Source organism: Phoxinus phoxinus, assembly GCF_949152265.1.
Source record: "Phoxinus phoxinus genome assembly, chromosome: 23".
In the NCBI taxonomy this organism is placed as follows: domain Eukaryota; kingdom Metazoa; phylum Chordata; class Actinopteri; order Cypriniformes; family Leuciscidae; genus Phoxinus; species Phoxinus phoxinus.
The window spans coordinates 2966716-2979215 of record NC_136898.1 but is presented as its reverse complement, the minus strand read 5'-3'; the positions used below and the strand labels follow the sequence as shown (position 1 = coordinate 2979215).

Here is a 12500-nt window from a genome sequence, read left to right as displayed (position 1 = left end):
AAAGCATAATAAATCCATGACATTCCTCTGCTTTTGTTTAAGAGAAGATTTAGATTAGTTCACGTTGCGCCTGTAATTGTATTCGGCGTATTGTTGTGTTCCCCTAGATTAAAGGGCCTTAAATGGGTCTTTTGTGAATCAGAAGATGATGACGTTTAGCGAGTGAGTCATTTCTACAGCTGCCGAACACCTCTTAGGGTTTATAAATAAGACCTCCGTGGAAGATAAAACCTGATACGCAGCTGGAGAGCGGCGAGTGATCGCGCGCCGCAAACAAACTTCAGCTTCTGCGCGGGCGTTTGCGTTTCTGCGGCCGCCGCTCACTTCATAGTCACGATATAACAAAAGATCTTGATTATTCGGTTCTCAATAGAAGACAAAGTGCATTCAGCAGCAGGAGTCAAATCACATCGAGCTCATTAGGGTCTCCACTTTTCTCCTCTATTGGAGGCATATTGTTGGAGGCTGCGGTTAATCAAAAGGCACCGCAGGCCTCACTCGACTACAAACACTCGTGACATGAAGCGCAAGTTTGTCGTGACTGTTGGAAAGGCCAGAGCTCGTTTTGAGTGAGCTAATCGTGTGTAACTCTTCTATGAAGTCTTGTGATGCTATATCAGTGTGGAAACCTTTTAGGCACTTGAAGATTTGATTCAGGGAGTCGTATTCCTAAAACTGATTCTTTTGGTTAATCTGCAACGGTTTAGGGGTGCAAAATGACGATTGTCAGTGTGTATGTGAATGAATCCATAATCACGTGGGGATGAATCATGTTTGTTTTGGCCCGGGCGAGGGTCTTGTAGGGGATCGCACAGGTTTTGGCACGGTCACACTTACAGTTGGCCGACTGCTCACATTCTTGTCTTGAGTTGGCACAACACATTTCCGACAGGGTTTAGCAGTGCCGCCATTAGCCGAGGACACTACCGGTCAAAAGTTTGGGGTCAGTAAGATTGTTTTGGAAAGAAATTGATACTTTTATTCAGCATTAAATTGAGCAAAAGTGACAGTACAGACATTTATAATGTTACAACAGATTATATTTAAAATAAATGCTGCTCTTTTGAACTTTCTATTCATCAAAGAATCACGGTTTCCACTGAAATATGAAGCAGCACGACGGTTTTCAACATGGATAATAATCGTAAATGTTTCTTGAGCAGCAAATCATCGTATTATACTGATTTCTGAAGGATCATGTGACACTGAAGACTGGAGTAATGATGCTTTGATCACAGGAATAAATGTGTATTCTGCTATTTTAAATTGCAATAATATTTCAGTATTTTTACTGTTTTTTAGATTTAATAAATGCAGCCTTGCGTGAGCTTTCAAAAACAATTTTTCCGCTCCCAAACGTAAAAAGTCAAAGTTTTACTGTCCACTATTAGTCCAATCACTTCTGTTCAACAAGCCGCATGATTTGGTGAATAATTCATGTCTATGAAGTTTAATATTTAGCGTTTAGGTTTGTTGAAATCTCAAACCGCTGGTACAGTATCTTGTGGTATTTTGAAGTCTTTGCCATCTCTACATCATGTTTTAGTGCTCAGTTTGTAGCTCCTGGTACCGTGTTAAAGTAGATTCACTGTCTTCTCATTCCTCTGAGTTTTTACATTTAAACCTCCTTTTATCTTTCCTTATGATCGTGTTTTTATATCTCCTCCTGCCTTTGTTTTACTACCAGTGTTTGTCCTACATGGATCTTTCCGGTATTAAGACCGTCTGGCCTGAAGATGTTTATCTGCACACACACACACACACACACACACACACACACACACACACACACACACACACACACACACACACACACACACACACACACACACACACAGCGCTGTAATTCAGCTTCCAGCTTTTAAGACTCATAGTAATAGTCTTTTACTTTAAAAACTAGGTCTGTTTCCCACTTGTGTAGTCCCTGAAGATGAATCCCATAGTCTGAGAGATGCGCTCGGAGTGTGCGAAGACCTTTCTGGCTCCTCGGCTTCGGATTGGATTACACTAATATGTTCAAAAGCACTTTATATTTTCCCAGCGCCACTGCTGATAACACTCGTAGAGGGGAAGACTTTGTTTACCGTGGATTACAAGGATTACGGCGCTCTCGCTCGCTCTCCCGGTATCACTACCTCAGCAGATTAAACATCCATCCGTTACTCACTCAGAAGGACTATTCTGTCCTATTATCTATTACAGGGCAGATGTCAGGGCGGCTGATTCAGGCCTATGGAGGACGCAGGACCCGACCCGCGAGCGCTAATTCTCTCTAACACACGCTTTTTAAATCATTTAGGTGTGAATAATTTGGAGATGATGAAAGTTGTTGAAAGACAAGAACCTGGGAGAAGTTTTCTGCTTTCTGGGGCATTGGTGATGAAGAGCGAGGAGCTCATCCTTGAAGATCAGAACGGGTTTATTTTTAGGCAGCTTTCGTTCCAGTTTTCATTCAGAAACTAAGCGTTTGTTTGAAATGTATATGTCTGATTCAATACTGTATCTAAGTTAATAGTTATATTTATGATTTGGGGTTGTTTTGAATGTTTCAGCTTTGTTTTCAGTCAGTCAAGTGTATTTATATCAGTTATTAGCCAAAAGTTTGGGATCAGGAAGATTTTTTTTTTCCAGCAAGAATGCATTGAATTGATCAAGTGAAATTATTTCAAATTCATCAGAGAATCCTTTAAAAAAAATTATTATAATTTCCTCAAAAATATGATGCAGCTCAATAGTTTTCCCAAATAATAATAAGAAATATTTCTTAAGCATATTAGAATGATTTCAAAGTGTACATCAAAAACATATTGTTGGTATTTATCATTTCGTTTAAAGACACACTACAGAGGATTGATTTAATCCGCGAGCCCAGAAATCTGTACTGAACCTTTAAAGTCCTCATGAAATGAAATGTTTTTTGGTGTTTAGTGTGAATATGTCAGCTTTACTGTTATCTAGTGTGCTCCAAAACAATGACAAAATTCACATTTAGAAGATATAAGCATTCAAAACTTACAGTCTCTCACTTCCGCCAATATGATCAATGATTTTGATAACATCACTCTTCTCTTCAGCTCCTCATCAGATGTTCTGTCCAATCGAATGCTCTCTAGAATCTTAAGCTCCGCCCCCCTACACTATAAACAGATGCTGAAGCTGCGGCTGAAATCGGTCACTCTTCACATATTTACTATTTTCTACATGGTGAATGGCACAGTGCACTATATAAGGGATAGATAGGGAACGATTCAGACGTAATGTAAATATGCTTTCCATCGGGACTCCGGTCCAGAGACACGACAGAGTGAATCATGTGATTGATGACATCACCAAGCCCTCTTTATTTTCAAGTTCTTTCCTCAAACCACGTGCTGTATTTTGTTTTGTAACGCCAGCGTTTTGTGGTCTTATCAAAAAATGTATTCTCATTTATTATTTTTTCTTCGAATTTGGTCACATTTTACAAGTAAAATAGTTGCTACAAACCTTTCTCCATAAAAATTACCCTCAAATTCTTTGCATACACTCTAAAAAATGCTAAATTTTGGGTCAAATATGGACAAACCCATCCGTTGGGTTACATTTTTAAATTACGTTTTTAACCCAACGTTTGGGTTTGTCCATATTTGACCCAAAATTGGGTTGAAACAACCCAGCATTTTTTTAGTGTGTACCGCTATCTTCCCCAAAAAGGAAATGCACTGACAGTATTGTTAACGGCTTGTTGAATAGCTAGAGATCCCATAATTCCCTCTCTCCCGGTTGAATAAGCGATACTCCAGCCCGATGTGATTTAGCGTCAGCTTCACTGAAGTGGGCTTAACCTTTATCGGAGGCGATACTCCTGCGCTAAAACCTCGTTTAGCAGCTCTTAACCTCTGGGGAGCTGAGAAACCTTATCTCCATTTGATTCCTGCGTTATTTATTAGATCTCAGCGGGGAGGCTATCGTTCTCGCGCCATTATATCCATCACCGGAGTATCCCGCGGCATCCAAACACAGCGAAGTCTCGATGACAAACATGCTATCGTCTTCCGCACCTGTTTGGTTGGTATGTGGCCACATTCACCCTGATTTCTGGATATGACGGAGCGTTTCCGGGGTGTGCTGTGAGGATCTTGATGAGGAAGGTGTTTTGAAGAGCCTCCCGCTACGAGGAAGAGAGACAGGTGGATGATTAACCGTCAGCAGCGAACGCACCTGCTGGCTTTATGATTTGCCAGCGTATTTACAGCGATGGGCTCAGCATCAGACGGCCAGACTCGCTGTGTGTCTCGCTTAGCTGCGTTTTGAGGAGCCGGCGGGGGGAGTTTTTCGGCAACCTTGAATACATTCCCTCTGGTTCTCATCTTTCAGCTGCTGACACAGAGATGAACTTCCTATTCTGGTTGTTCCCTCTGGTTTTTCACCTCCCGGATTGGCTCATTTCTCCCAGCCTCCATTACAACTCGCAACAGAACACAAGCACTTTTGAGATATTTAAAGTCCCCCTGTAGTCAATCATTGTATCCCTTAAAACTCATCTTTGATCACCGAACTGACATATTTAAATGATTTTTCCTTGAAAAAAAAAAAAATCTTCATGCATTAAAATATCTTGAATGTAACTCGACACCCTCGCCTCATTTAGTATGCGCGGTTCTATGAATATGCAAATATTACCCCGCCTCCACTCACTCACTCAGAGATCCACTGGTTGACGATCACACGTTGATCTGATTGGTTACAAGGTAGTTTGTGACGTCAGAAACACCAGCGATTTCAAACCGTGTTTTTGAGACTGTCTTTGGTTCACTGCAGTTTTAAGCAGAAAATACTCAGCAATGCTGTCGACTTATGAATTTACACATGGTTTGTCTTAAAGCATATTAAAAACACCACATAGACATATAAACAACATTAAACATTATTCTACTGTTACTGTTGCTAACTCTTTGAACAATGCCCCATATGAAACAATTGGAGATTTCCGTGAACTGTATAAAAAGTGGTGAAAATTGGAGTATCGTTTCTAAAACATTGAGGGAAAAAAGTTCCAGCTCTTTGGGAAGACATTTACTATCTTCACCAATTCTTGGTGTTTCATATTTCAAAATAGCAGTTTGATAACTTTTAAAAAATATATTTTTAACGTGCAAGGAATGGAATGTACTAGAACTTTTCAACTATCCTAAAATCAACCAGTCGTGACCCATTTCACTGCCATAATGTGACCCATTTCTAAGTGAAAGGATATTTGATGAGAATAAATGTAGGGCGATCAAGATACTCTGGCGTTACGAACTAGAATAGAGGACTTGGATGTCATCTGAAAAGGAAAGTAGTTTGACAGGTGGAGCAAATGAAAGATTATGAGAACATATTTTTTTCTTCTGTGGAATAATGTACACTGATGAATTGATCACAACAAGATATAAATATAGAATGTCCCATAGAAATCAACCAGAGATTTCCTTTAACGGTGTAAAATCTGTAATTCATTTTATGTGACACATTTGTATCTGCTGTTTTCTTTAAAGCATTTGTGCAAGGGATAGTCTACTCAAAAATTCATGTTTCGTTCACAGCATGATGTTCTCAAGTCTCACTTTTCTATACTATTCTATATTTCCTTAAAAAACTACCCAAAATATCATGATAGTACCACAGTATTTTTGAAAATACCTTGGAATTCCATGCAAAAAATATGGTTTATGAATTTACATTATCAGTTTATTCCATCGCTTTATCCATAATACTTTTTAAAGGATTTTTAAGTGTCTTGGCAGCAACATTAGACCATATTTTGTCTAATTTCGGTAAGAATGTGTTTAAAACTACCCAAACACACTGGACTTTGATAAAGCAAAAGCTTGTGTGATGTTTTTAAGGCAAGGTTTAGAGAAGGATCATTTATATCAGCCGTGATGTCTGGAAGTTTCTGAACTGTATCTGATTGTGTTTCTACCAGATGCTACAGCGTCTAATATGACTGATAATGCTGGTGATTGAAATCAATGTAAGCTGCCCCCTGGAGTTCATTAGATAGATGAAGTGTGTGTGTGTGTGTGTGTCAGAGACAGAGAGAGAGAGAGTGTGTGTGTGTGTGTGTGTGTGAGAGAGAGACAGAGAGTGTGTGTGAGTGAATGAGTGACAGAGAGAGAGAGAGAGAGAGAGAGTGTGTGTTTGTAAGAGCGTGTGTGTGTGTGTGTGTGAGAGAGAGAGAGAGAGAGAGAGAGAGAGAGAGAGAGAGTGTATGTGTGTGTGTGTTTGTGAGAGTGTGTGTGTGTGTGTGTGTGTGTGTGGTTTTTTTTGAGAGAGAGTGAGTGTGTGTGTGTGTGTGTTTGTGAGAGCGTGTGTGAGTGAGAGAGAGAGAGAGTGTGTGTGTGTGTGTGTTTGTGAGAGCGTGTGTGTGTGTGTGAGTGAGAGAGAGAGATAGAGAGAGAGAGAGTGTGTGTGTGTGTGTGTTTTTGAGAGAGAGAGAGAGAGAGAGAGAGAGAGAGAGAGTGTGTGTGTGTGTGTGTAGGTCATAGCTTAACATTCAGATGTATTGTGTGTTCTGCACAGTTTTTGTACATGCATTGAAAATGCCCAAATCTGCAGTAACCAAAGCACACTGTGTGCAAGAGTGTATCTCGAGGCAACGATCTCGACTTGACCTTCCATTTCCAGTGTGACGAACGAACCAGAGCTGTGATTTAACGTCTCCATGACTCATTAAAGTCAGACGGGCAAAAGTGAAGTCGTTTTACACCAAATTGGATTAAAATGCAAAATAACTTTACTTTTGAGATGATATCTGGACGCCACTTGCTGTATTAAACACACACACACACACACACACACACACACACACAGTGATGCTACGGTTTATAACGTATATACTGTGTGCAAGAACAGGCAATATTCAGTACGTATGGTGCTACATCTGAGCTACATTTGGCATGATGTTTCTTCCTGTAATGACTTGGCTGATTGCTTTTGATTAGCATGTGTGTGTAGATGGTGACTGAGGCCAAGAGCGCTGTTAGTCAGACCCTCGAGCATGAATAAGCATGCAGGACCATATTCTGCAACACATTTCCCAGTGTGATGAAGTGGAAAAACTGCTCAAATGCATCAGGCTGGGAGGATCCGGCATTCAGACCTGCTCATCCGCACTACAAAGACACACACGAGCGTTTGATCGTCTCTGACCTACTATTCTCCCGCAGAACCGGCTCAATGTGCGGCTTTATTTTCAGATGATTACGTTTCAGGCGAAATCCAACGGTATAAAGGTGGGCGAATGACCTAAATGTGTTTCTGGATGAGACATTTTATATCACAAACATAGCATTGGCAGTTATATGTATCATTTTTGTTTCACTTGAATTAACCTTTTTGAGTTTACTTCACTTAAAGCCATTTCACACACAGAAATTGATTTTTTTTTTTAAATCAAAGCTGAAAAATATTGCGGTGTTTATTTTTCATTAGAAATGTTTCCCAGCCCTAAACGGGACAGAGAATGACTTTCTTGCATTTTGTTGTGTCTGTAGTCTTGTGTTAGTTATACGGTATGACAGATCCCCGAACACACCTCAATGCCATGAAGTTTGCAGCGGCTGGACAGTCTTCTATTTGGCGGGATGTTGTAAATGTGAGTCAAACACACACGAGGCCGCTGTCACAACATAGCAAGTGCTGTAGAAATGATATTTGCCAACTATTTTTTTGTTACGGATGCACTGATACCAGGCAGCTTGTGTACTGTGTGTGTATCCAGATAAAAAAACACAGACAACAGAGAGTATAATGGGGATTAAAAAAAGAAGACGATATATGAAGTAAATGTATCTAATTAGTGGAATATTAAACGAAATATAGTTACGCCTATATGTGGCCCTGGACCACAAAACCAGTCACATGGATCAATTTGTTTTACATTGAGATTTATACATCTGAAAGCTGAATAAATAAGCGTTCCATTGATGTATGGTTTGTTATATGACAATATTTGGCCGAGATACGACTATTTGAAAATCTGGAATCTGAGGATGCAAAAAAATATAAATATTGAGAAAATCTCCTTTAAAGTTGTGCATTTATGTTCACGATTGTGCTGCATTCACTCACAAAAATACATGTTTTATATATTTACGGTAGGAAATTTTCAAAATATCTTCATGGAACATGATCTTTACTTAATATCCTCATGTTTTTTGGCATAAAAGAAAAATCTATAATTTTGACCCATACAATGTATTGTTGTTGGCTATTGGCACAGATATAGCCGTGCGACTCGTGACTGGTTTTGTGGTCCAGGGTCACATATAGTTGCGAGCTGATAAGAACGTGCAATGGATTTTTTAGTTTGTAGTTCTGTCAGATGTCAATGGCAAAGAAAGTAAAATGAGGCATGTGTGATTAACGTGAGAGAGTGAGAGAGAGAGAGAGAGAGAGAGAGAGAGAGAGAGAGAGAGAGAGAGAGAGAGAGAGAGAGAGAGAGAATGCTTCGGTTGAATGCTCTTGATGGCTGATCGTTCACTCAGAACACGTGTCATTTTTATTAAAACTTAATCGTATATGCAAGTTAAACATGAACCGTTAACGAGTGGTTCCCTGCATTATTACAGGACGTTTGCAGATCAAGAAGTTTCATGAACGCAAACACCCGAAGCGCGCGCCCCCGAAGACCTCTCCTCAGTGTTTGCCGTCTCCGACTACAGCGCACGAATGCTGGATTGAATTCTCTTTCACATCTTGCGCTTGAACGGACGAATTCACACAAAATGATGTAAAAACGCCTGTCTTGGCGAGCATCCTAGTAAACATAGTGGGTATGTTCTCTCTTGCGTGTCAAGCAACAGCAGCAGTGTGTTCATCACCTGCCAACCGGAGCGAGAGCGAGAGTCTCCTGAAGGTGTTTGCTCTCGGCCGGTTGACCTTGAAGCTGCGCTGCTCCGTCCATTACTGGCGAGCGGGACGTGTCAGTGCTTCGAGGGGAAGTAATGAGCGAGCGGGATCTCTGATTCGTGTCCTGACCCTGATGAGTAAAGGATGGGTGGAGTAGAGCTGATAGATATAGAGGTGCAAGACCATTTAAAGCCTTAAAGCTTAACAGAAGCACCTTAAAATTAATACGTGATGCAACAGGTAACCAGTGAAGATCAGGGGAGTCATGTGAGCACTACGTCTCGCGGCAGCATTTTTTACACACTGTAGCCTTTTAATAAGTTTATTCGGTTAGCCAGTTAACAAGGCATTGCTGTAGTCCAAACGGGAAGTTATTAGTTCATGAACAAGGGTTTCTGCATCAGCCAGATAGAGATGTGCAATATTACGCAGGTGATAAGAGTTTTTTAACTACAGAAGCAATATGAGAAGCAAAGGAAAGAGAGAAATAAAATAAAACACCAAGGTTACATAAAGGGGAGGAGGGTTTAGCAAGAACCCCATCTATGTCCATTCCATTTACAGGTATGGTGGAGCCAATCAGCATCATTTCTATTTTGTTGTCATTTAGTTTAAGAAAGTTCAGAGACATCCAGTGTTTGATTTCTCTAATACATGCAGTGAGTGAGTCAGGCAGAGATGAAATATCAGAGGAGGTGGTAAGATAGAGTTGGACGCAATCAGGATAGCAATGAAAACGAAGTCTGTGTTTGCGTATGATATCACCAAGTGGCTGCATGTAGATGATAAAAAGTAACGGACCAAGGACTGAGCCCTGTGGAACACCCTGGGCCCTGTTTTAAAGGGTAACTCTCGCCAAATTGCAACCTAGGCTATTTTTGTTAATCTAACCGAGTCAAACATTCGTGTAAAAGCATAATTCGAATGGAAACGCCACTTTTAAGATTGACCGTATTTTCGTTTTCGGTCAAAATTCCTTTTGAATGAGAGTGCATTTTTAAAACACTGTAAAGCACATGAAACTCTGCTTGAAGTATCACCAGCGGCTCTACACATGAACTCCAGCATTGACTACATTCTTTGTGTACATAGAGTTTACTAAAAAGAAAGGTTTTGTACGACTCACTTTATCAGTTCATGTTTCCGGTGGCTGGAATTTTGTCAGTCAAAAGTAGTCGATCTCCGAATGCAACGTAACATGAGGAGAGTAAAGATAGACAATGTAGTCAATGCTGGAGTTCATGTGTAGAGCCCCTGGTGACACTTCAAGCACAGTTTCATGTTGTGTCGAGCCGCATTAGTGATTTAAAAATAGCCATTTTGATGCTATCACAGAAGTGGCCCATGCACTCCAATTCAAAATACATTTTGACCTAAAACGAAAATACCGTCAATCTTAAAAGTGGAGTTTCCATTCTAATTATGCTTTTACAGAAATGTTTGACTCGGGTAGATTAACAAAAATAGTAAAAATTTTGGGTTCTAAAAATCTGGGTTCAATTTTGGTGAGAGTTACCCTTTAACGAACTAAGCACATGGTCTAAAGCGTATGTGCACTTAGGGCTTGTCCAAATCTACTTTTCTTTTCTTTTTCTTTTGTTGTTGTTGTGTGGAGCACCCTGTGTCAGTGGAGTTGTGGTGGACTTATACCCTTGCACGGTGAGATAGTATATCAGTGAGATAAGAAATGAACCAGGAAAAAGCAGAACCGCTGATTCCGTTCTCAGAAAGACGGGAAATAAGAATATCATGACAGATAGTATCAAACGAGTGTGAGTGTAGTTGACCTGTCTGTTACTGGAAGTTTAGTCGAAGAGATCCAGTTCTTTGTGTGGTTATTGTGCTTGCCTGTACATGGCAGAATAGTAAAAAAATAGAAATATATTTTTAGGAATCGTTTTGGAATTGTGACTCCAGTAATCAGAATCTGATTTAATCATGACCAAAAGATTCCCAACCCAATTTAATGCTAAAACAGAATATTTGGAGAGATTTTGTACATATATGGATTTAATTGTTGCAGTCGGATGAAAAATTATTTGAAAAAATAAATTATAACACAGATCAATAATGAATCATTCACAATTCCCAGAACATTTATCGAGAAACTGAATTGGGTCCATTTTGATTTCATGTAGTCTCTTTTTGTTGCTTTTTCATGAATCTTACCAACATTTAAGTGTTGATAAAAAAGAATACATGAAGTTAGAATATAACTTTTTTAGTTTAAAAGCTTTGGCTCGGTTCTTTCTTTTGATTATATTGAATGTTTACATATAATTTAGGCAAACAAAATATTCTGGAGGCCATGAACCTTTTGTGAATATGATAAAAAATGCTGGCACTGACGGGCAACTTTTCGAGTAAGTACTGGCGGAGAGAGAGTTAACGTCAGGACACATTTCTTCTGATTTAAGGATATTTGCACTGGAAAACAAGACAAAAACACTTGAGTAGGAAATGAATTTTTTGCAGTGCGTGAACACCCAGCTCTGCGTCTGTAGTGTGTGAACAGATGAAATAATGGAGGGCCACGGGGCAGCGCTCGCGGAGACTTCACAACACCCGCTAATGTAATTGGTTTCAATTCCCAGCACCCATCATACCCATAATGCCCCACTGCACCTGCCACTTCCTGCGGCGTGTGGACCGGCACATGAGAATACACTCATTTAGATTTTCAACACCTTTGTCACAAAAGTGTGAACCGCTCTATTTCTGTGTGTCACGCGCTGGACAGCGGGAAACAGTCATGTGATGTTAAGCTTGAGAAGTGAACAATTCAGGGAATATTACATGCTTGTTCTGCAATCAGAGAGTTTGTCTGTATTTGTCCCAGGAAAAAAAAAGTGTTTATTGTCTTTGTTTATAAAGTTGCGTAAACTTCGCTGGATTCGGACATTTGAGAGTTTCACTCTTGAGATCCAGACTAGCACACCTTTTCCAGAGCCTCGTTATAGATTTACTTTTATGACATATTTCTATACCGAACCTGTGTCAAACAGCAGAATATTTATCACATAAACAGTTCGATGTTGCTCTTTCAGAGCTCAGTTTTGTCTCAGATGTTTATGCTTTAATTCCTGAGGAGAATTAAATGGGTATAGGCCTATATAAATCTGAGCACAGTTTGAGACATTGCTGAGATTTCTTCTGAATCAGGATTTGTGAATCGCAACAAAGCGACGCAACTGACGCTGGTTGGTCACATGTCAATGACAACATGGCAGATGTAGTGCGTCTAGATTACTTAGTACTTAGTAGTTAGTACTTAGTACTTACTTACTAAGTAGCTTCTAAATTTTTCAATTCACCGTGCAGCACCAAGCGTTCATATTTTGTTTCGCCATGTTTGAAAGCTGTGTACAGAAGACCTTCTGTGCTCCCATTGGTCAACGCCACAGATGTGACAAAACCCATCGTGGAGGACTGAACAAAAATAAGCATGCTAGTCTATGGCTGCGTCCGAAATCGCATAGTCTCTTGAGTTGATATTTATTTTTAAATAAATAAATGAAGTAATTACTTCACGGACGCAAAAAAAGTATGTTTTATATAGTATGAATGTGTGTACTATGAATGTAATCTGGACGCACTACGTCTGCCATGTTGTCATTGTCATG

At 39.9% G+C, this 12500-nt stretch overlaps 1 protein-coding gene across 3 annotated transcripts in view; it reads left to right on the top strand.

Moving 5' to 3' along the window:
• Window positions 1–12500, top strand: part of ttc28 (tetratricopeptide repeat domain 28) — a 322557-nt gene that overhangs the window by 134242 nt on the left and 175815 nt on the right. The gene's annotated exons all lie outside the window — the stretch shown is intronic.